The 24,777-nt window shown below is 40.2% G+C and overlaps 1 protein-coding gene and 1 pseudogene across 2 annotated transcripts in view; one reads left to right on the forward strand and one right to left on the reverse strand.

The window, feature by feature from the left end:
• The window catches only part of GABRB3 (gamma-aminobutyric acid type A receptor subunit beta3), a 229,938-nt gene that overhangs the window by 138,655 nt on the left and 66,506 nt on the right, over nt 1–24,777 (forward strand). The gene's annotated exons all lie outside the window — the stretch shown is intronic.
• Nucleotides 890–1,962, reverse strand: LOC118022955 (annotated as a pseudogene).

Here is a 24,777-nt window from a genome sequence, read left to right on the forward strand (position 1 = left end):
ATAGTGCCTTTCGCCTCTGGGCCTTAACTTCTTCACCAGCATACCAACTAAAATAGCAGCTGATGATAGTAACTTCATGTTTGGATCTTTTTGAACCATCAATAAATGGCAAAACTAAACATCAGTTCACCTCTTTAATTACTTCAACTGTGAAATTAAGAAAACCTTCCAAAGCAATCTGTAAGATACTGTAAAAACTGAATATGTGCATAAATATATATTTATATTATTAATATATTATTTTAACATAAATATATAATATATATAAATTATATATAAAAATATATAATGCATATTAAAATATTTATATACAAACATATACTTACATATGTATTTATTTATATAATTATTATTTTTTTAAACAGAGATTTTGCCCCCCCCTCGCCCTTTTCTTTTTCTTTAAAAGCTTTTATTGGCACAGCCCAGGGAAAGGTGTGGTAGCCATTTATGAGCAAAAACCTGTATCCCAGAAAGGTCTTCAGTGTTAAGTTTAACACCCCACTGAACCAGAAAGTTTAAGTTCCTGAAACTTAAGTTCCAGACTCCTCAGGTCACTAAGAGATTAAGAGGTTCCCCCACCAAAAAAAAATTTAAGTAAACTCTATGCCCAATGTGGGGCTCAAACTCATGACCCTAAGACCAAGAGTCACATGCTCTACCAACTGAACCAGCCAGGTGCCCCAAAAGACTCCAAAATTTATAGGTCAAGCCCTGCTGCTTCTGTTAAGATCAGAAAGGCAAGAGACAGTCCTGAATGTGCATCCTTGTTATGGGATGACTAAAAGGGCAGGAAAGAGTATTAAGTTTTTTTCAGATTGACTCCAGGTCACTCCCTATTACAAGGACGATGTTTTCAGCAGTCACACTGAAGTGCCTCTCCATTCTGTATTTGGCTAAGCAGCTTCTGCTTAGGACAGGTGGTGGTCATAGGGCATGATCATCAGGATGGTAGAGTTCACTCATCAGGCGGTAGATGTAGGAAGGTGCATTCCCACCAAAGTTGGAGATAAAGAGGGTAATGAGCTCTGGGGGGACTAAGTCAAACACAGGGCAGTGAACGCTGACCTTCTCCAGAATGTCCCCTTCTGTGAAAGGCAGGACTTCTTCAGGAGTCACAAACTTGTGAAATGAATCTTCTTCATTGGGGGGCTGGGGGGAAAACTTGAACATGGGAGCACACACAATGAGCGGGGTGGAATGGTGTTTTGCTGCCAGTGCTAGAGTGTGAGTTCCTGTCACAGCTCTCAGGGCACCGTGGGCCAGGATGGTCTTTGTGCCAATGATCACCTTGTTGATTCTTGACATAACAGCAAAAATGGCAGCATCAGTCATGACAATTGTCTCAATACCTGTTTTGGATAAATTAACTGCCATTTCATGACCCTGACAGAAAGGAGCACACTCTGCTACGATGACATGGAATTTCCTCTTTCGGGCAGCCTCTTTGAGGAAGGCCTCTACTGTCCGGGAGAAGCCAATGGTCATGATCACCTCATTGGAGTGGATGTGCTCCAGAGCCTGGGCCGCAGTGTTCTGTAGTCCCTTCCAGTTCCACAGGCAGCTCATTAATTGCCTCAATGATGTTGGACTGGAGCTGGGCATAAGGGAAGCTGAAATCCTCGCTCAGGCCTTCCGATGTCAAGAGTTCGTGCAAGGACTCCTGCTGATCGCTCTGAGTCTGCCATACTCCTCCCGGATGATCCCGAGCACTCTCCGCACCATGTTGCCCACTGTGGTCTCTGAGGGCTGCGCAGCCGTCATCTTCTGGCGCTCTCGGCGGATCAGTTCCATCAGCTTCTCTGCGTTGCTCCAGCGGTGGTCCGTGATGATCCGGCGGGGCAGCCCCAGGGTCTCCGGAGCCATGTCCTCGGAGCTGCGCCGCCCGCCGTCCCGCTTCAGGGCCTCCACGAAACTCTCGATGCTCTTGTACAACTTCGAGCCCTTAGCCGCGGCTCCCGGCATCTCGAAAAAAGCCGCCTCGCCGGCGGGATCCACGCCTGTACGACCTCGGTCCTTGCACTTCCGGAGCTTTGCCCCCCCTTTTTAAAAGGTTTATTTATTTTTATTTTAGAGAGGGTGGAGGGGGCAGAGGGAGAGAGAGAAAGAGAGAAGCCCCCTGCTGAGCGCAGAGCCTGACCCGGGGCTCAATCCCAGGACCCTGAGATCATGACCTGAGCGGAAATGGAGAGTCAGACGCTCAATGGACTGAGCCACCCAGGCGCCCCTTTATTCATTTAATTACATGTATTTATATATACATGTATATTTATGTATATATTGAGTTTTTAAATACATCTTACAGGTTGCTTTGGAAGGTTCTTAGTATTTATATATACAGTTGACCTTTGAACAACACAGGTTTGAAACTGCCTCAGTCCATTTATACATGGATCTTTTTCAATAAATACAATACTGTAAATGTATTTCCTCCTCCTTATGATTTTCTTAACATTTTTTCTCTACTTTATTGTAAGAATACAATATGTAATGCCTATAACATACAAAATATGTGTTAATAACTCTTTAGGTTATTAGTAAGGCTTCTGGTCAGTAGGCTATTATTAGTTAAGTTTTGGGGGAGTCAAAAGTTATACACAGATTTTTGATGGTCTTGGGGGTCAGTGCCCCCAACCCTCGTGTTGTTTGGGGGTCAACTGTACATTAAAATGAGCCTATATATTTTTATATATAGTATAAATATAAACATTTTTAATCTATATATAAGTAAAAATTATGTATAAGTGTATACACACAAACACAGAGATATATGTAGCAAAAGTAACTTTCTTTTTGATGCATATATTACTCAGGACCTTGTGGCTATGCATCAAATTGGAAAGCTCATAGTCTAGGGCTGTTGGGCAGCTGGTTGCCGAGGCAGTCAGTGTGACTCATGGATTACACAAGCCTTCTTGTCCATTATAGCTCCCTTTATTATCTGTCTAGTCTTTACCTGCCCTTCCTATCTCATTATTAAAATTAACAAGTGATCTAAAAATAGCTTGTAGCATAAGCTTACTTTGTACAAACCACTTTTCTCAGCACTTTGCATATATTCTCAAGACATCCATATGAAGATGTCAGTGTTGGCTCTTATCTAGCAGCTTCTCACTTTCCTTTCAATTTGCTCATAGAATCTCAGTTTTGTTCATTCATTCCCCTCAAATGAAGACACCTCAGATATAAATTCTGAAGTCATAGCATCCCCTTCCCCTTGCTAGTGATTTGGTTAGATGGTAATCATACAATCCAGTTTTGGGTTAGAGATGTGAGCAGCCTGATAAGCTTCCTGGGAAATTTGTCTTTTTAACAAGAGTCATGAGGAAGACATGGTACTATACAGAAGCTGTGGTATGCCGTATGTGATGTGATGGTTTGCTCTCCATGGCCATATTACAACTAAGGAATGCTAGCCCGAGGAATAGACAGTTTCTGAGAAAAAGGAAAAAAAGGTGATTCCAGGACTGCCAAGCAGTCGTACTTCAAGGCTCCATAGGGAGATGTATTCATTAGCTATTGTCCCCATTATGCTGCATAACAATCTGCCTAAAATGCAGTGGCTCAAAACTACAATTATTTTTTCAACTTCACATGTCTGTAGATTGGCTGAGGGTTGAGTAATCTAGACTGCACTCATGTAGGCTTGGCTCCAAGCTGCAAATTGGGTTCAGGTTTACACCATGTATCTTTCATCTTCTGGGCAAACATACTTGCAAGAGAGCAAGCCGAAGCATGCAAGCACATTTCAAGTTTTTGCTTAAGCCACATCCTCTAATGTCACAATGGCCAAAGCAAGCCGTAACCACGTCTACCATCAGTTGGCAGGTATGCATCCCTGGTGAAAGTCTCTGCAGAGTCTTGTGACAAAGGATATGGGTGCAGGAAAGAGTGAAAAATTGGCAACAACATCACAGTCTACCAAAGGATATAATTTTCCTTATTATTTAAGCCAGTGGAGACAGGCTCTAATATGGTTTACAGCTAAAGGCATCCAAATAGAGGTAGGTGTTTCAAGCTTCCTAACTTAAAGGCAAGGAAACACGACATGTACTCTAACCCAGAGGCTGTGCTCTTGGAGCTACGTTGTGTAAACACAAGATTATCATGTCTAAGACAGTTGCCGAGAGTTCTTTAGGATTATGTATTAAGTGCATTTTCATTTGCATAGATTTCCTCCCCAAACTGACTTCTTAAATATCACTTTGGACAATAAAGGAAAAGACATAATTTAAGGAAGCGGGGAAATGGAGAAGAGAAGGTAGCAGTGAGGATAAAAGAAACACACACACAGAAACACATTAGGTAACGATGTAAGACAGTGTATGAACCTTGTGAAATTGATGGTTCAGGTATTACTGTGGGATTAAGAGGTCAATAAAATATCTCTCTTCTTTTTTCCTCTCAGAACCAGTTGAGAAAGAGATAAAGTCAACTGAGTAGAAATCAAAACATCAGGTTTATTACTGGTGAGATCTGGAGTGGAGAATATGTCTTTGATAGGCAGGCACACATCATGCTACTCCAAGCCAGGGCAGCACTGGGAAGCTGCAGGCTTCAGAAACTAGCTTCAAAAGAGAGAGGGCAAGGGGCCCTGTTCAGAGTGCCTGCATTTATTCTGCTCTGATTCACAGATGAGTTACCCCAGTTCCCATGAGAGGAATGATAGCCTAACATCAGTCTCTCCCCACATTGGCGAAGCTCTGTCCAATATCAGTCCCAAGGAAGAAAATTCTCAGATAGAAATAAATGAAGAACTAAGTCAGTCAGAGAACGACAAATACTATATGATTTCACTCATATATGGAATTTAAGAAACAAAACAAGTGAACATAGGGAAAAAAAAAAAACAACAGAGAGGCAAACCAAGAAACAGACTCTTAACTATGGAGAACAAACTGACAGTCACCAGAGGGGAGGCAGGTTGGGGGGATGGGTGCAATAGGGGATGGGTATTAAGGAGGGCAGTTGTGATGAGCACTGGGTGTTGTATGGAAGTATTGAATCACTAAATTGTACATCTGAAACTAATATTGCACAACATGTTAACTAACTAGAATTTAAATAAAAACTTTTTAAAAAAAGATTTAAAGAACTAGAGACTTAATTTAAACCTGATGTGTCTTAAAAGAAATAAGAAGTGGGGCGCCTGGGTGGCTCAGTCATTAAACTTCTGCCTTCGGCTCAGGTCATGATCCCAGGGTCCTGGGATCGAGCCCGAGGGTCCTGGGATCGAGCCCGATGCTCCTGGGATCGAGCCCGCATTGGGCTCCCTGCTCAGTGGGAAGCCTGCTTCTCCCTCTCCCACTCCCCCTGCTTGTGTTCCCTCTCTCGCTGTCTCTCACTGTCTGTCAAATAAATAAATAAAATCTTAAAAAATAAATAAATAAAAAGCAATTTGAACTTTATAAACAATAGGAGTGACTTTAGGAAGTCTTGTAATAATGATAGGATTTTAAGAAAACTAAGCACGAATATAACATGAATATATTACTTAGGTTTGAAATGTAGGTAAAGGCTTTATATACTTATTTTGAACCATAACAACAATCAAATATGCCAATAATTCACCATCTTGCTCTGAAGTCTTGAGCTGGGGGATTCTAGCATCTCTGTGTTCTCCCTTCTCTGTCACATTTATCTCTCCCCAGATCCCACTATATCTTCAGGTCTGACCTCTCCCTCCTCCCAGGTTCAGCCCCTCCCTCAACAATATCCCCTCCATCCCATTTCACAGATCTCAGAGCCTTCTTCCCTCATCTGTCCAATAGGGCTTTAGGTCATGAGGTTGGGGTTGGACCTACTTGGTTCCACCATTAAATTGTTTAGGATTAAGTAAGTTCATTAACCTAGGCCTCAGTTTTCTTGCCTGAGAGTTAACATGACAGCAACATGAGCTTTAGGAAGTGGCTAAGATGATGAGTGTCTCAGAAATGTGTGGTCTTGGTGGTGTTATTATTCTAAGTTCCTCATTGTTGGACTGCTGAAGGTAATTGAAAAGAGCCACAGAAACCTGCTGACTGGCTCCACTATAAATGTACAGTTTCATTCTCTGTTGGAGCCTCCAAATGGCTCAGCATTTTGTTTTGGTTTTGTGCCCAATTATCTCTAAATACAGAATTGGACTGTTTTATCTGGTTAATAAAATATCCCCCTTGTAGAAAATTTGGAAATTAGAAAATGTTAAAAACCCATGATCCCACCCCCTAAAGATAGCTTTACTCTACTATTTCCACATGTTAGGATATTTTTAGTGTATTAGATATCTCTATCTAGCTGACTAGTTGGCAAACTATAATTCATCCATATAACCTTGTATCCATCTTACTCTCTTCTATGGACTCAGCATATTTTCCTTTCTCTTCATCAGCTCTCTTTCCCTTAGAGCGGCCGTTGGAGAACCTGACTTGTCTCTTTAAACTACGTCAGTTCATTCTGTTCATCTTACCAAGTGGCCACAGAGAAGGTACAGAGACAGAAGCCAACAGCTCTACTACCTCCTTGTTCCCCAGACTCCTATGCGTCCTCCTGCCTTTTAGCTCTTCCACTCTGCTCTGTTTCCATGGCTGTTCTCTGCTTACCTTCTCTGGGACTCAGCTCCTGCTACCACTCTCTCCCTAACGTCAATAGCTCTGGTCTTTCTCAGGTACCCCCCCATCAATCATCTCCATGCTGAAGCCTTCCCCCTTGTCTCCACCCGCCAGCCACTGCTCCCTTCCCCACCACTCAGGAACTGGTCTCTCTCCCTCCTCAACCTACCAATGTGCCCTTGGTCTTCTGCCTAATGCATTAACCATTTTCACATAAGTTACCCATATCCTCTGAAGCCCCCACACCCCTGGCCTCTTTCCAGACTGCCTTTCCTCCAGTTCTCAGCCACTATATAAACTCTTGACTACCTGTGAGTTCCAATTTCTGGTTTTCCTGATACTTGCTCACTCCTTCTCCCCAGTATTTTTTAATTGATTGATCATCCTCTGCCCCTTTCTTAGGGATCAGAGGTTCTTACTCCACACCCACTCTGTGGTTATTCATCCACTTTAAAATCTTCACCTCTTTTAATTTTTAAGCTTTAAACTCTTACTTCCACATCACACTTACTGCTCCTCACTACCCTGCCCCACTGCACTTCCAAATTTTTGTGAGCAAAACAGAACATCTTTACAATGAACTGTTATTCAGCCTTAAAAGGGAAGGAAACCCTGACACATGCTACAACATGGATGAACCTTGAGGACATTATGCTAAGTAAAATAAGCCAGTCACAAAAGGACAAATAATGTATGATTCCACTTACATGAGACACCTAGAGTAGTCAAGTTCACAGAGACAGAAAGTAAATGGTGGTTGCCAGGATTTGGAAGGAGGGAAGAATGAGGAGTTGGGTTTAATGGGTACAGAGTTTCAGTTTTGCAAGATGAAAGGGGTTCAGGAGATGGGTGGTGGTGATCATGGTTGCACAGTAGTGTGTATATACTTTATGCCACTTAAAACACTTAAAAATGGTTCAGCTGGTAAAATTTTCTTCCAACTCTATTGAGATATAACTGACATACAACATTGGGTACATTTAATATGTATAATGTGATGACTTGATACACATATATATTGTGAAATTAAGCTAGTAATTTTATGTCATATGTCTCTTACCACCAAAAAAAAAAAAAATCTTTTCCTCCTTTTCTGATTTATCCACTTCCTGACCCATGTAGCCTCCCTTAGTCTCCATTTTGGATAAGCAGTTGCTCAGTGTCCTTAACTAGCACCGTGGGAGCACAGCCCCCATTGCTGACCTGACAAGCATGTCTCTGGGATCCTGTGTTTACTTAAGCCCCCCCTCCTGCCTTAGTTTGAGTTTCATCTCTTGAGAATGGCTGCCTCTTCAGTTTACCCTATAGATTGCTTTCCTGAATTCAAACTATACTAATTCTGTAGAATGCCCAGCTTTTTTATGTGTACTTCTCTTTACCAGGAATGGATACCCTCTTTCCTTTCTTTGACAAGCAAAGTTATACATACATGATCTGCACATAGAAAAACAGATTCAAAGTAGATCCTAGAGCTAAATGCAAGCGCTAAAATGATAAAACATTTAGAGAAGAAAAAAGTAAGACTAAATCTTCCTGATCTTAGGTTCAGTAAAAATTTCTTAGATGTGACATCAAAAGTCCAAGTGATAAAAAAAGACAAAAGACATTGATAATTTGGACTGTGTCAAAATTTAAAATTTTAGCTCTTTAAAATATTGCTAAGAGAATGAAAAACAATCCACAACCAGGGAGAAAATATTTGCAAAGCATATAACTGACATAGGAACTTATGTTTAGATCACAGAAAGAACTCTTGCAACATAGTAAGAAAAACACAGATTGGCAAAGATTCTGAACACACCTTTCAAAGACATTAAATGAATGGCCAATAAGCAAAAGAAATGGGAAATGCAAATTAAAAGCAAAATGAGATACTCATATCATACCTACTAGGTTGACCATAGTAATAATAATAAAAAAGAAAATAGCAAGAGTTTGCATGGATGTGGAGAAATTGGAACCCTCATATTGCTGTTGTGACTGTAAACTGATGAAATTACTTTAGAAAAACAGTTGGGCATTTTCTTAGGGTAGTTACTGTATGGTCCAGCAGTTCCACTCCTAGGTAGGTACCCAAGAAATGAAAACGTTTGCCCACAAAAGACTTATACACAAATGTTCATAGCAGCATTATTTATAATACCCAAAAAGTGAGTATTCAGATACCCAAATGTTCATCAATTGACAAATGCACTAACAAACTGGTTTAGATTCATACTAGGCGATAAATATTTGGCACTAAAAAGAAATGAAGCACTAACATATGCTCCAAATAAATGTGCATCAAAAATATCATGCTAAGTGAAAGAAGCCAGATGCAAAATAATACACGCAGTGTGGTTCCATTTATATGAAATGTCTAGAAGAGGAAAATCTACAGAGACAGAAAGTAGATTAGTGGTTGCTTAGGGTGATAACAGTGTAATGGAGAGTCACTACAAATGGACACATGGCTTATTTGGGATGATGGCTATGTTCTAAAATTAAACCATGGGTGGGGGCGCCTGGGTGGCTCATTTGGTTAAGCATGTGCCTTCAATTCAGATCATGGTCCCAGGGTCCTGGGATTGAGCCCCGTGTCAGGCTCCCTGCTCCGTGGGGAGCCTGCTTCTCCCTGTACCTGCCGCTCTCCCTCCTTGTGCTCTGTCAAATAAATAAATAAAATATTGAAAAATAATTAATTAATTAATTTAATTAAGCTGTGGTGAACTTTGCAAATTTAAAAAAAAACCTATTTAATTGCACCCTTAAAACTGGTAAATTTTTTGATATATAAATTATATCTCACTATTAAAAATAGATCTCATTATTTGGAGTGTAGAAATAAAATTTAAATGTAGTCTTAATTAAAATACCAGGCATGAATAAATCAGGCAAGTTTCATGTACACCTGAAACTAATATGACATTGTTTCCAAGTATACTTCAATAAAATATATATATTATATAAATACGATATATATTACATGTATATTATAAATGATATGTATAATATAAACATAATATATAATATAAATATATAATAGCAGGCATAATAAAGATGGCCTAATTTCTGTTAACAAGTAGTTTATCTCTGTGTGTACACACACACACACACACACACACAAATACCAGATCAGAAAAAGAACTGAAAGTGTATGCATCAGAACAGGAACAAAGGTGACTTTTGATTGGAGATATTAGAGGTGTTTTTAATTTTCTCTTTTCCATTCATTTTCTAATTTTACCACAAATCTAGATGAGAATTTTCATTGAGACTCCATCACATGCTGATGAGATAAAATTACTCTCTTTATTGGCCTGCCTCCTCCTTAGCACTTCCTTTCCACACTATCACGAGGACACTAGCATCTCATTGCCTAAATTTCTTGCAAACATATTCACATCTTTCTTTTTCAGGGGAGCAGACATTTTATTTATTTAAAAATATGTGTTTAAATACAAGGAATTTTGTCCTTTTTTTCCCAATATAGCATTTTATAAGTTTAAGTTGTACAATGTGATGACTTGATAAATGTGTATATTGGGAAATATTTACCACAATAAGGTTAGTTAACACATCCTGCACTTCACATAATTACCATTTTGTTGTTATTGTTGTTATGGTGAGAACATTAAAGCTCTGCTCTCATAGTAACTTTCAAATATATCATACAGTATTATCAACTATTAATTATAGTCACCATGCTATACTTTAGATCCCCAGAACTTAACCATCTTATAACTGGAAATTTGTACCCTTCGTCCAGCATCTTCCCTTTTTCCCCACCCTTCAACCCCACCACCAATCTACTCTCTCTTTCAGCTTTTCTAGATTCCATATATAGGTGGATCATACAGTATTTGTCTTTCTCTGTCTCTGTCTTGACTTACTTCACATAGCATAATCCTCCCAAAGTCCATCCATGTTGTCTCAAATGGCAGAATTTCTTTTTTATGGTTGAGTAGTATTCCATCGTATATATAGAGATATATCTATCTCTCTCTATATTCCATTGTATAGTAATATTCCATTGTGTATATATATACACATATATATACATATCTTATTCCATATATATATGCACACACACACACATACCACATTTTCTTTTTCCTTCATCTTTTGATGGACACTTAAGTTGTCTCCATGTCTTGGCTATTGTAAATAACACTGCAATAAACATAGAGATGCAAATATCTCTTTGAGATAGTGATGTCATCTTTTTTGGATATATTTTCAGAAGTGGGATTGCTGGGTCATATGGTTTATTTTTTAATTTTTTGAGGAACTCCCTTTCATTTTCAATAGTGGCTGCACCAATTTACATTCCCACTAACAGAGCCACCAGGGTTCCCTTTTCTCCACATCCTCCCCAGCGTTCCTCAGCTCTTATTTTTTTGATAATAGCCATTCTCACAGCACCCATGATCTTCTATTGCCGTCACCACACCCTTCATGGACTTTGGTGGTTTATTAGTTGCTAGGACTGCCATTACAAAGTACCACAGACCAGGTGGATTAAACAACAGAAATGTATTTTCTTGCAGTTCTGGAGTCTAGAAGTTTAAGATTAAGGTGTCAGCAGGGTTGGTTCCTGCTGATGGCTCTGAGGGAGAATCTGTTCCAGGCCCTTCTCCTAGCTTGTGGTAGTTTAATGGCCATCTTTGGCTTCCCTGGCTTGTAGAGGCATCACCCCAATTTCTGCCTTCATGTTCACAGCTGTTCTCCCTGTGTGGTGTCCATGCCCAAATTTCCCCTTTTTATAAGGACACTACTCATATTGAACATTGATAATGTCTTATTTCCCTTTGAATTCCCTCTTCTGTATATCGGTAATGACATATACATGGTCATCAATAATGTTTATTGGATAAATACTGAAAACTGTAACAACAGAGTGAGGTTTGTACCTTGGAGTTTAGACTGAGGTTGACCATAAGGCTAATCCCAGTAAAAACCTGTGGAGTGAATCTCCACAACACACATACACACACACACACACACACACACACACGGCCATCCTTAAACCCAGAGAATGTGTTTTGATTGCATATTGGTTCTGTCATGTTCCCATGCTCAGAAGGAATGCAGATACTAATGGCTTTGACCTCAGTGTACTATGAGGGAGTCTGAAGACACCACAGAAGAAAATTGTTCCTGCCCACAACTGAAGACTGCATTTTGGCTGATGCCCACAGCTGCTATTTTCAGTTTGCTCTAATAAGTGACTCTATCCTTGAGGATTTAAGGTTACTTAGTGGATGTGCTCAAAATGGGCTGTCCATTTCTGATTGCTCCTTGTCCCTTTGCTTGTTTGCTTTTCTGTTTGCCAGCACCCACAACTCTGTGACTGTACGTTAGCTATTATATATTGATTATCTCCTATAACCCAAAATGGGTGCACGGGGTGTTTGTGAAACAAGTAGATAGCAATTACTTGGTGAACTGTTATATATGGCCTGTGCTGTTTTACAGAATTGTGAAATTTTAGGACTCTTGGTAGTCATCAAGGACAACCTCTTTATTTTAGGTGAGGATCTGACTGAGTCCACAGTGGAAGAGAGTCCAAGAAGGCTCCATGGTGGACATGTCACTTGAGTATTCTTTGCAGGAAGATGGGATGGGGTAGGAAAAGCTTGTGAGATGGTGAAAATATAAAGAGGGCTAGCCGTGGCGAGGAGCAGGGTGAGACAGAGGGAATCAGACCGAGTGGCTGTGTAAGTGCAGTTGGAAAATGGACCACAAAGCCCGTGGGGACCAGCCAGAGTTCATAGCTCATGTGCTGGGCAGGGAGAACACTTAGTTGCTGAAGAAGAGCAGGTTTTTGGCTCAAGCAATGATGAGCCCAGTATCAGGTTTATTTGCAGGTGCAGGATAGGTCACCCTGGCAGGATCCGCCTGTCGGAGTCCTAGAAACACAGACTGAGGGAAGTAAGAGCATGAAGGCCCGGAGCTGCAGGGCCTGGCCAGGACCAGAGCACACAGGGGACTCCTCAGGAGAGGACAGGCTCCTCTGTGCTGCCTCAGATGCAAACACAGAGTGAGGTGGGGCTGACCGGCAAGGAGCCAGCCTAAGGCAGGGGGAGGTGGTACACTGCACTGCCTAGGGATGATGATGAGGGTACTGGCCAGGATGGGGGCGGAGGGGGGGAAAGTAAGGAAAAGAAGGACCTTTAAAAGATTTTGATGTGAGAAAAGATGGGGCTTGAACAGCGGGTCTAAATAAGAGGGTCACATGTCTTTTGGACTGAATTCTTAACAAGTATTCCTCTTATAAGCTTGGTTAGGCAAATGTAGCAAATAAATGAATAGAAAGTGATGAATGATTGAATGAATGAATATAAGACTGAATGACTAAGTTCATGAATAAATTAATTGATTTAATAAGTGCCTGGCCATTAACTAACTGATAATCTTTTTCACAATAACCCACAATATTTAAAAATTACATACTGGTGCAGCTATCCAGTACTTCTTTGGTGTGTGTGTGTGCGCGCACACATATATATGCAGATATGTATATGCAGAGAGATAGGTAGATAGCTAGTGAGAATTGGAGTGAGAACAGTAATTCAAAGTGTTCTTTCTGTTTCTCATGCCTTTGCAAGCTTTCTCAGCTTTCCCAACTCCACAGCTAGGATTCAGCCACTGTGCTGCTGATAGATATATTTTTTTAGCTGGTAGTCACAGCTTAGAGATACATTTTCCTTCCCATGAGTTTGGAATTGTATATTTGTGTGTATTTACATTTACATTTATATACATACATATATCTGTGTGTTTGTGGGTGCATGTGTGTGTGTCCATTCCCTGTTCTTTTTTTTTCCTGTTCTTTATTCTTTTTTTATGTTTTATTGTTATGTTAATCACCATACGTTACATCATTAGTTTTTGATGTAATGCTCCATGATTCATTGTTTGTGCATAATACCCAGTGCTCCGTTCAGTATGTGCCCTCTTTAATACCCATCACCAGGCTAACCCATCCTCCCAGCCCCGTCCCCTCTAGAACCCTCAGTTTGTTTTTCAGAGTCCATCATCTCTCATGGTTCATCTCGCCCTCTGATTTCCCCCCCTTCATTCTTCCCCTCCTGCTATCTTCTTCTTCTTCTTTTTTCTTCTTCCCTTCCTGCTATCTTCTTCTTTTTTTTTTTTCTTAACATATATCGCATTATTTGTTTCAGAGGTACAGATCTGTGTTTCAACAGTCTTGCACAAATCACAGCACTCACCATTCCTGTTCTTTATTCTTAATGTTACTTCATTTTGGCAAGACACTCTGCAGCTGTGTATGCCTCTTGCTGTCAGTTCTCCTCTGTCAGCCAGGGAACCCAACTGCACCTGACACTGGCCCAGGAATGAACTGGTAGACTGGTGTGATGGAAATCGTCATCCACCCCTTGACACATCCAGTGTGACTCAGATGTGCTTATGAAACTGACCAGAGCAGATGCAATCTCCTTCTCAGGTCCAGGGGTTTAGTCATGGACAGTTGAGAAGCAAAGTATAATTCTGGGAACCTTAATTCTGACCACGAGTTTGTATTCCACAGGATTGCTGACCCTGTATTCCAGTGTCCTGTCCCTTGGCTAATCTTTGAACCTCAGCTACACCAGTCAATCCCTTATCCCCCTTCCTTACTCTCTCACTGTCATCCGGCCTGTCCCAGAGGGAGGGCAACCCTGAGAACTAAGGTCCCTGGAGCAGCTCTGTCAAGCCTGTTCTACAGAACCTCCCAACATTTGCTTCAGCTCTGGGAAGTCATCTGATACAGTGACCAAGTTCCAGACATTATTTATCTGGCTCATGTCCTGCACTGGAAGGCCATCAGATTATCACAGTTTGTCATTCTTAAAAGTAAATTTGCTAATGACCATAAGGGCTGGAAGTAAGTCTAAGGACTTTTACAGATGTCTGGCACTCACAGTACTGTTTCATTTAACCTTGCACAAATGGCTTAAGGATATGGGGTTACATTTTCAGTCAGAGCATAGCAGGAGACAACAAAAAGGATTGTAGCTTTTGTGACATCACACCCTATACATTTTAAGTGCCAACAGTTTCACGGTTTTAAAGGTGAATATAAAGCAAGTGAATCATGACTGATTAAATTACCAGCTGTTAATTATATTGCTGGTTATAAATTATAAACTCTAATTCTAATTAACACAGCAATTAATTAATTGACAACTTTGGTTGTGTTACAACTGAGTCTGGCATGCACAATTCCAAACTCATGGGAAGGGGAAAAAAAATGTGTCTTCAAGCTGTACAATCAGTGGCACAGTGACTAAATCCTAGCTGTGTGGATCCTGAGGCAGCTTACAAGGGAACAAGACATATAAAGGACACTCAGAATTATTGTTCTCATACTAAAAATAGTCTAGCTGTTATCTAACATGAGGCCAGTCACATATGGAAAACCTGTATTTTAGTATCCAACATTATTCACAAAATCAGGAAAATGTACATTAACTTGATAGTTGATGTTCTAACCAGCACCTTGGTGAATACAGACCTTTTGATACTTTAAATCACCATCTGGATGCTATGTGAAAGTTTGTTGTCAATGCTAGAACCCTCCTGGCTGGCCCACAGCTCTGCTTGATGACTCCTGTGAACTCGTATGCCTAGGAATAGTGTCAGATATTACGTTGAAGTTTACCAGGACCACAATTGCCAGCCGAAGGAGTGCACTTGCTTTCTTAAAACAATGCTCTTCCTTTTGAATAATTGAACAGTTCTTGTTTATTTACCAACTTCTAAAGTAAAACATGGGCATTTTAACAATCAGAATCATCCTTTCATGACTCCTGTTGGCAACATCAACATTTCACCTTCTTTTCATGAATCCTAAATCTTCCCTGTGCATTCATGATGTGAAGGTATAAGTATTAAAGGGAATAATTAGAAACATCTGTTTACATTTACCAGAAGCAGATATTAGAAGAATTAAAATAAGCAAAACCAGCTTGCAATAGCTTAAAGAAATTGAATATACAAGAATGTCTGAATATCATGAGAATGCTAGATTTCTGTGTAAACACACTATATGAATACACTGTGTGATATAAAAAGATCCTTTATGAAATGATATAAACAGCAAGCAAAGTTAATATGTACTGAATAAATATTCTGAAATATTCATTTCTCTTGTTCTTTTACCAAACAGCTCGTCAGTGTGCTGTTTGATGGTAGCAGTGCAAGTTGGGTTGATGGTCACAGTTATTTATAGTGTCAGGACCTGGAACGAGGCAGGACATCCATGCTCTGAGGCAGTGCTCAAACACCTGTGCTGAAACACTGTCAGAAACCTGTAATCCTAGAGCCCCAACCCATGTCTTCATGTTGTCATGTTAGCTGCTTGACAGAGTTGATGGTTTTTGTTGAGACTGCTTGAAGCAGTTTGCAGCAGGACACATTGGCAACCACTAGAATCTCAGATGCAAGTGGGAAGATTGTGTTCTTGCAACTCACGCAGCACAGATTCTCCTCTCCATGGCAGCGCATGGCGGGAGCCGTCCATATGCCTGCGTTTCAGTACACACGTGCATGCTTTCTAAATATAGACTGTTGATGCTAGGACATAGAGTTTACTGATTTTAATGAAGTGAAAGGATCCTGTATAATTTTAAGTAAAAATAGTGATCAGAATGTGAACTCATGGTGTAAAGACTAATTACATGCAAAAATAAGAATCGCAAATGGAACTTTTAAAAAATACCAGTGCTGGGTGTTACCTCCTACAATTCTGACCCAAGCCAGTTAGGTTGGGCCCTGGAATTGGACTAGGAATAAGGAAAGAGAAAAGGTAAAGATGATAAAGACACTACCAAATAGAGCTGTCAAAAGAGCAACTGGATAAGGAATCAGTGTTCAAAGGGATACCTGGCTTGCAGATAAAAACAGGGAGTCATTAGCTAAACATTCTGTTAAACACCCTAGGGATGGATGACATCATCATGGAAGAGGGGAAGAAAGAGGAAAGGAGAAGGGACAAGCCTGAGGCAGTCAAACACTGAGATATAGTTGGGAACCTCCATACTGTTTTCCAAAGTGGCTGTCCCAGCTTGCATTCCCACCAACAGTGTAAGAGGGTTCTCCTTTCTCCACATCCTTGCCAACACTTGTTGTTTCCTGCCTTGTTAATTTTAGCCATTCTAACTGGTGTAAGGTGGTATCTCATTGTGGTTTTGATTTGAATTTCCCTGATGGCTAGTGATGTTGAACATTTTTTCATGTGTCTGTTAGCCATTTGTATGTCTTCTTTGGGGAAGTGTCTATTCATGTCTTCTGCCCATTTTTTGACTTGATTATTTGTTTTTTGGGTGTTGAGTTTGAGAAGTTCTTTATAGATCTTGGATACCAGTCCTTTTTCTGTAGTGTCATTTGCAAATATCTTCTCCAATTCATGGGTTGTCTCTTTGTTGGCTGTTTCCTTTGCTGTGCAGAAGCTTTTTATCTTGATGAAGTCCCAAAAGTTCATTTTTGCTTTTGTTTCCCTATACAATGGAATATTATTCAGCCATCAGAAGGGATGAATACCCACCATTTGCATCGACATGGATGGAACTGGAGGGGATTATGCTAAGTGAAATAAGTCAAGCAGAGAAAGACAATTACCATATGGTTTCACTCATATGTGGAACATAAAGAATAGAGTGGAGGAGCATAGGGGAAGGAGGGAACACTGAATCGGAAGAAATCAGAAGGGAGACAAACCATATGAGACTCTTGATTCTGGGAAACAAACTGAAGGTTACAGAAGGGAGGAGGATGGGGCGATACGGTAGCCAGGTGATGGGTATTAAGGAGGGAACCTGTGGTGATGAGCACTGGGTGTTATATGCAACTAATGAATCATTGAACACTATATCAAAAACTCATGCTGGCTAACTGAACATAGTAATAAAAAAGAGCGAGAGAAAGAGATGGGAGGTAGAAGCACAGGAGCTTTGAGCTGAACTACCAATGGAGTAGGAAGGCTAGAAGAGGGAGTGTCTCAGTCTGAGTAGAGGGTCTCAAGGAGAGCGAGCTTTCAGCCATGCTTCAAGCTCCCTATATGTTGAGTCAAAGGAGGACAAAAAGTGCCCTTTGGAGGTCGTTGGGCAACCTTGCTGTGACCAGGTTGGAGATTGGAAGCAAGTCTCAGATGTACTGATGAGGGGATAAGAACTCTGTGTTCAGCAATTTGGTTGACCAGAAATTCTAAAGAACTCTCAGTATAAAACTATTAGAAATGGTGAACAAATCATAATAAACATTATTGAAATATATCATTTAATTTATAGGAAAATAAGAGAAAGTTCCAGGAGCCACAAAAAAGGACAGATTTTGAGAGAAAACTGAGGATGAAAGTGTTGTAAGCTACACTTGAAGACTGGAAAGCCTGGGGTCATTTGCCCTATGTGACCAGTTGGCTTGCTGTTAATGACCATGCAGAAATAAGAGACTAAGCTAAGGAACTCTACAAAGCAGAGGGTTAAAATTGAGTCTTCATAGAGCTGACGCAACCAAGGGCCGCACACTCATTAAAAGGGTATTGTAGAAAAACATTCCCCAAAGGGAATTCCATCAAAGGGAGATGATAAGGAAATGTGTCTGTCTCACTGGGCTTTAGGTGGCATGAAAGATGTCTTCCCTGAGAATTTGTATCACATGCCTATACTAATCTGGATTTGGGATTGACTTTAAACTGCAGAGAAATTTTCACTGGAAGTGATCCAAGGTTATCAACCAATGTGGAACACCAGGTGAAAGCACATGCAGAACTTTTATGAAGGGACACGCTGGCAACACAGATCCAAAGTTCTGCTCACTTGATTAGCAAGTGTTTATGAAACCTCTATCATGTGCAAGGCACTGTCTTAGTACTGTGCTCATAATACATCATTGAGCAAAACAAAGTTCCTGTACTCATGCAACTTACATTCTAGCATGGGAGAAAGAAAATAAACATAATTTAAAAATATAACAAATACATATATCATCTAGAATATGAACAGGGTTAACAGGATGTAAGAGTGCAGGGATGAAGGTTGCCATTGTCAGGAACAGCTTGTTCAAAAGGTGAATTTGAGTAAAGATGAAGCTGAGTAAGTCAGACTAAGTTGAGGAAGGTTATTTGGGGAGAGTTCCAGGCAGAAGGCATAGTTAATACAAAGGGCCTAAGGTCTGGATTGTTTGAGGAACAACAAAGAAGGTGTTGTTGCTGAAATGAAGTTAGCAAAGAAGAGGCCAGAGAGGTGGTAAGTGGACCAGACCATGTCCACCTGGGCTTAATTTTCAGTGAACTAAGGAGCCATGGTATGGTTTTGAACACCAGAGCAAATGATCTGACTTAAATTGTTAAAAATCACTCCAGATGCTCTACTGAGAATAAAACCGTGGGAAAGGCCATGTTCAAGGAACCATTTAGGAGCCTTTGACAGTATGGAGGGAAGAAAGATGGTGTTTGACCAGGGTGATAGCAATAGCAGTGATGGGAAGTGGCTGAACCACAGTCCGTTTTTAATGTAGAGTCAACATAATTTCATATGGATTGATGTAGGATGTGAGAGAAGGGATAAACAGAAAATGAGCGGAGATTCTGATTTGAGTAACTGTAAGGATGGAATACCATCAAGTGAACTGGGAAGACTGTAGGTGGATCTGTTCTTGGGGTGAAATTAGCAGGGGTTCAATCTGGATGTGTTGAGTTGATTCTAGAGTTTGATTTATACATCAGGTTGGAGATAAAATTTGGGAATCCTAAGCATACAGATAGCATGTAAAGCCATGAATCTCTAAGAGATAACTAAGGAAGTAAGTACAGATAGAGAAGAAAAGGGATGGAGGTTTGGTTGAGTAGGTAGATGGTGCTACAGAATGAGGAGCCTTGGGACACGCTTGGCATTAAGAAGAAAAGGAAGAATTGGAGTGAGTGGCAGAGAAGATGGGCCAGTTGAGTAAGAAGAAAAGCAAAAGACTGTGTGTCAAGGCCAGTGATTGGTCTGGGATTTCACCAACAGTTTCATGGATGCTGGAAGAAGGCATGAATCCTGTGGGTGAGACAAAGGACAGTTGACTACTCTCATCTAGGGCCAGCTATATAATTTGTGGGGTCCAGTGCAAAATGAGAGTACTGGGTCCTTTGTTTAAAAAGCAGGAGTAGGGAGCCTGGGTAGCTCAGTTCGTTAAGCGACTGCCTTCAGCTCAGGTCATGATCCTGGAGTCCCTGGATCGAGTCCCGCATCGAGCTCCCTGCTCGGCAGGGAGTCTGCTTCTCCCTCTGACCCTAATCCCTCTCGTGTGCTCTCTCTCATTCTCTCTCTCTCAAATAAATAAATAAAATCTTAAAAAAATAAAAAAATAAATAAAAAATAAAAAGCAGGAGTAAAGTGTCATTCCTCTCCTATCTAAAAGTTAACACTTGTGTTTCTTCTTCCTTGGGCACTTGTATTTGACTGAGTGTATGCAAATCAGCATTGCAGTTTCTTTCTGACTACCTAAGGTTTGATTACAATGTCCCAGAGGATAGGACTGTTTCATGTAATTCCATGTAGTGATGTCCATCCAAATTTTTCTGCTGAAATTAATAACAATTCAGAAAAAGAATGATGATAAAGCCAGTATTTTCTCAGTTATATAAAGTATAATATTGTTAATATTGTGATTTATCTAATAGCAATAACCTAACAGGTTCTGGGTAGAAACCAGAAATAGACATGATCTCAGAAATGAATGGGCTTGCTATCTAAAAATAGCACATCTTCTTAGAAACTGAAAGTACTTTAAAATGTGTGGCATCACTAATCCACATGATTTGTCTCTGAGGAGAGGAAATCCATTGTTAAATTCTGTTATAGAGGCACATATATAAAAACAAAGGGCATTGAATTCTCGCAGTATAAATATATGATGGGGTTCTTCAGTTAAAATGGGGATATTCATCCTTTATTTTATGATAAACACCCTTCTTTCTGTTGAAGCATATTTTTTACTTGTTTGCTCTCTTGAAGGGATTCAAAGAGAAGTGATTTTAAGTGATATTCAGTTCAGCAAATCTAATAATGTGAACTCTAGAAGCCATGCAACCCAAAAGATGACCATCACTATTTAAAGATGTAAAATCTTCAACCTCATGGCCATCTGCAGGCACCATGCTCGAGCAAGGGAAAAACACAGAGGCTTGTTAAATGCCACACAGTCAGAATGTAGGCAAGTCACTCACAAGTCTCCAAGTGTGACATTCTACCAGTTGTTCAAATATCCCTCAAATATAGAGGTGTTGAGGGTTCCTTGCACAAGCAATATGGCTGTTTCTCACAGCCAGTTCTTGGAGTATCTTTGGATGAATGACATTTTTAAGAGACATCCCATCCCCTTTGGAAGCCTATTAATTAAAGATAGTTGCTGGAAAATAAAGATATGTATCTGATTATATACACATACATTGCAGATTACATATATATATGTTATTTTTTTATATATATTGATATGTACATAAGTTACTAAACAGTCTGGTGTCTTTAGTGAGTATTATTCAGATAAATACTTTTTTAGAATAAAGGAGAACATGCAGTGACTCCCCAGTTTACAAGCACATTCCAAAATTTCATTCATATGGTGTTTGTACTGAGTTGAAACATCTGTTCCCATACAGAGTGTGAAACATCTGATCATCTTGTATATTCTTGTATTTAACCCATTATATATCCGAGGTATGGTGTTGGACTTAGCCTGCCCTAGACATGGGTTAAGTGTTCTTCTGGGATGTAATTTGAGAGTCCAGGAGCTTATCTCTAATCATGGGGCTATTAGTGGAAACCTTCCAACCCTCTGTAGTGCTGCTGCTGACTCATGGACCAGTTCTAGATATGGAAGGCATTTAGGCAATAGGATCAACAGAACCCAGTGACTGAATAAATGTTGAATGTAAGATGAGAAAGAAAAAAGAGATTGGTGTACAGCCTCTGGCTTTGATTTGGTTGAGAATGAATAAGTGGGTATAGGATGGTGGTACAGAATGGGGAACAGATTTGGGGTAGAAAGATAATGAGTTAATTTTGAACATATTGAGCTTGGGTTGCCTGTGGGGCATCTGGATGGAAAGGTTCAGAAGGCAGCTGGATCCCTCCATGCAAATCTCAGAAAAGTACAATGGGTCAGAGACATTGATGGAGAAACCTGGGAATGGGAAAGAAAAGCGGGTATACTTCTCTCTCCTGGCTCCTTGGTGCCCAGTTTGGGAGAATAACTTCCGCTAAAAAAAAAAAAAAAAAAAAAAGGCTATACAGGGCCACCAATTTACAATTAAAGGGGGCTGTGAAAGGGACACTTAGTAAAAATGTTCTTTATATAGAGGGGTCATTTGACTGTAAAATGGGGTTTTTCCCATTTTAAAATGGGGAGGACTGGGTGGGAAGTGAGTCTGGGAACACCTGAAGGTCAGGTTACTCACAGCAGGTCAGGCGGGCAGGATGGCTAGTTTTGTTTTTTTGTTATTAGTGCTGTAGTTATTTTTACAAATCTGTGTTTAATATTAATCTGTAACTTCAAAACATTTTACAGCAGAAAAAAAGATGGTTGATAAAAATCTAGTGACCTGATACATTTGCATATTGAGTGAAAGACAAATTTAGGATTTTAAAAGCAAAGGGTGAAGCCTGCTTCAGTGGTGTTGAGAATTCTACATTAAAGTATTAGGCTGAGTCTTTTTTACCTGCACCTCCAAATAATAAAGCCCATTTTTCTTTGCAGTTTGGTATGTACTTGGCATGGAACAGTGCGCTGGGGGTCCAACTGTTAAAGAAGAGAATTTTTCATCCAGTGCTGGGAGGCTTCTTTCAGGGGTGACTGGCCCTGCTCTAGGATGAAGGAAGACAATGTAGAATTTTCCAAATGCCTATTATGAGTCAAGCACTGTGTTAAGCATTGTTAGCTCAATTAATTGCTAGAGCACTTTTGTAAAATGGCCATTTTTAGTTTCTCTTTTCCACAAGAGATTTCTGAGACTCAGAGTGATTAGGTAACTTTCCCAGGTAAAGTACAGGGCAAGGAAGTCTATCCAGTGTGTCAGAGGCATCCTGCTCTATGACCCCCTGCACATCAGCCCCTGCCAGAGACTTATTTAGCTATGGGCATCTCTCTTACATTTTCCTTGTTCTCATAGGCTTACATTGAATTCTCAATTTCTTCTGATACTACCTTTTTTTTTTTTTTTTGTCCTTTGAAGGTAGGTCAGTATAATCATTTTGCTTTTCAAACTTAATGGACTCCAGAAAAATATCTATGGTATCTATTCATATGTGAAAAGAAAAACATATATTCAAAATAATTTATATCCTATGCCAGTTTTTCAGGTGGCTTTGGAGGACTGGGGAACTTGTAATTATTTTCATCAGCCCTTTTACATTTCATACAGAGGTGACCAGTTCATCTTTTGAATACATTTAGCATTTAGGTGGATGAATAAAAAATACAAACTGTGAACCTTTGGGTGGGTATAACAATTATAAGAAGACCAGAATATCTCAGCGACCTTCCTTCTCATTTGCACACCAGCCTCCTTCCTTGCCAGCCCCAGACGTAGTAGATATCCCTTAAATATACACTTCTTTTGCATTATTGTGCATTCCTTGACTCCTAATGGGTGCCCTTCACCATGTTAAGCCCTTAAGAGTGTGGCAGGCTGTCTTCCCAGATAGGGTAAGTGGGCTTAGGACAGTGAAATGGTTCACCTACGTTTGCCCAGCCAGCAGGAAGGAGGCTGACTTGAAACTTGGGCATATTTGATTCTAAAGCTCCTTCTCTTAATCACTTTCATTTTTTTTCTTTGGTTCAATTTTATATCTACCTCCTAGATAGTGAGCTAATTAAAGTTACAAATTATGTCTTCCTTATCTCTGGGTCACTGGCACCCTGCATGGTCCCTGGTTTATGGAGATATGCAGTGAATGCTTGAAGGGGGTTAGGGGAGGAAGAGAGGGTAGCAGAAAGAGGTAGGTCATGCTTTCTTAGGAAAGATCACCATATGGATTCAACGAATGGAAACCTAAGCACCAGTGAAGTCTGTTTTGGGAGGAGAGATGGGTGTCATGTTGGATACTCATTTTTAGATCATTAAAAATAATGGATTCAAATTCTCTAAATAAATTTTGTTAATAGAAGGGCCAAGATTCCCCCAGCTTAATCTTAGTTGCAGAAATGCCTACAAAGGAAATCTCTGTGACCTAGGTCTTATGTATACTTTTCAGAACAGTTTTCCCTAACCTGAGAACAACTTACCTGTGAGGTTTTGTATCACAAACTTGCTGAACCAGATGCAAATGCAGGTGCCCCGCTGCTTTCACAGCTGCAGCTAGATATTTAAATGTGGTTTAGAGATTGCATTTCTTTCTCAGGGTTAGTAAATTTTGTCTTCATTTCCTGCGCTGAGGAAATCTCTTCAATTTCTTAATTGCAGAATAATGAGCAGTATTTCCACTTTCGAATATGTATTCTTGTTATTTTAATGTGATAAATGTGGAGAGATTTCCACTAGCAGAAAGAAACTTTGTTGTTTATCTCTTATTGCAATTTATGTGAGCTGCTTGAATGCCCAAAAGATGGGCTGAGGTTTTGTTATTTTTGTTGTTACTGCTGCTGTTTCTACATTCTTAGGAGATTTTGAAAGGATTGTCACCTATGTATGAATGCTTGGCAGATGAAAGGCTCATATTTAAGAATGCCTGTTCCCTGCCCCCAGTCACTGGGGCTTCTAGAGCTGAGAGTGCCAGCAGCCCTTTCCTAGCAGCTCCAGACTGTCTGCCTGTTTCTGCCCCACCCACTGTATCTCAGCCCACTGGCTCCAAATCCTGCGACCCTGGGCTGGGCTGGTGTCTTACCAGGAACTCTGGCTTCCGACCTTTGCATGAAATGGATTTTTGTAATCCGGGGTAAAACCAAACAACTGTGTCATCTTTTTTTCAATGACAAAAATTATGCAAATTCTAAAGAAATTACTTAAAAACTTGAAGAACTTCAATCACTAGTGTTTGTTCTCACCTTGTGAAGGTAATATGAAGTAGGGAGGAATGCACCTCCATGGACTTCAGTATGCTGATTGATTTGATACACAAACACCTGCACACACGGGCATGCACACGTTAGAGAGGGGAGAGGGTCCATGACTTCATTAGCTTATCAGAGGGCTTTATGATCCCCCCCAGAAAAGCCCCGAGGAATA

This window comes from Mirounga leonina, unplaced genomic scaffold (genome assembly GCF_011800145.1).
Source record: "Mirounga leonina isolate KUSES-001 unplaced genomic scaffold, KU_Mleo_1.0 Mir_178, whole genome shotgun sequence".
Classification (NCBI taxonomy): domain Eukaryota; kingdom Metazoa; phylum Chordata; class Mammalia; order Carnivora; family Phocidae; genus Mirounga; species Mirounga leonina.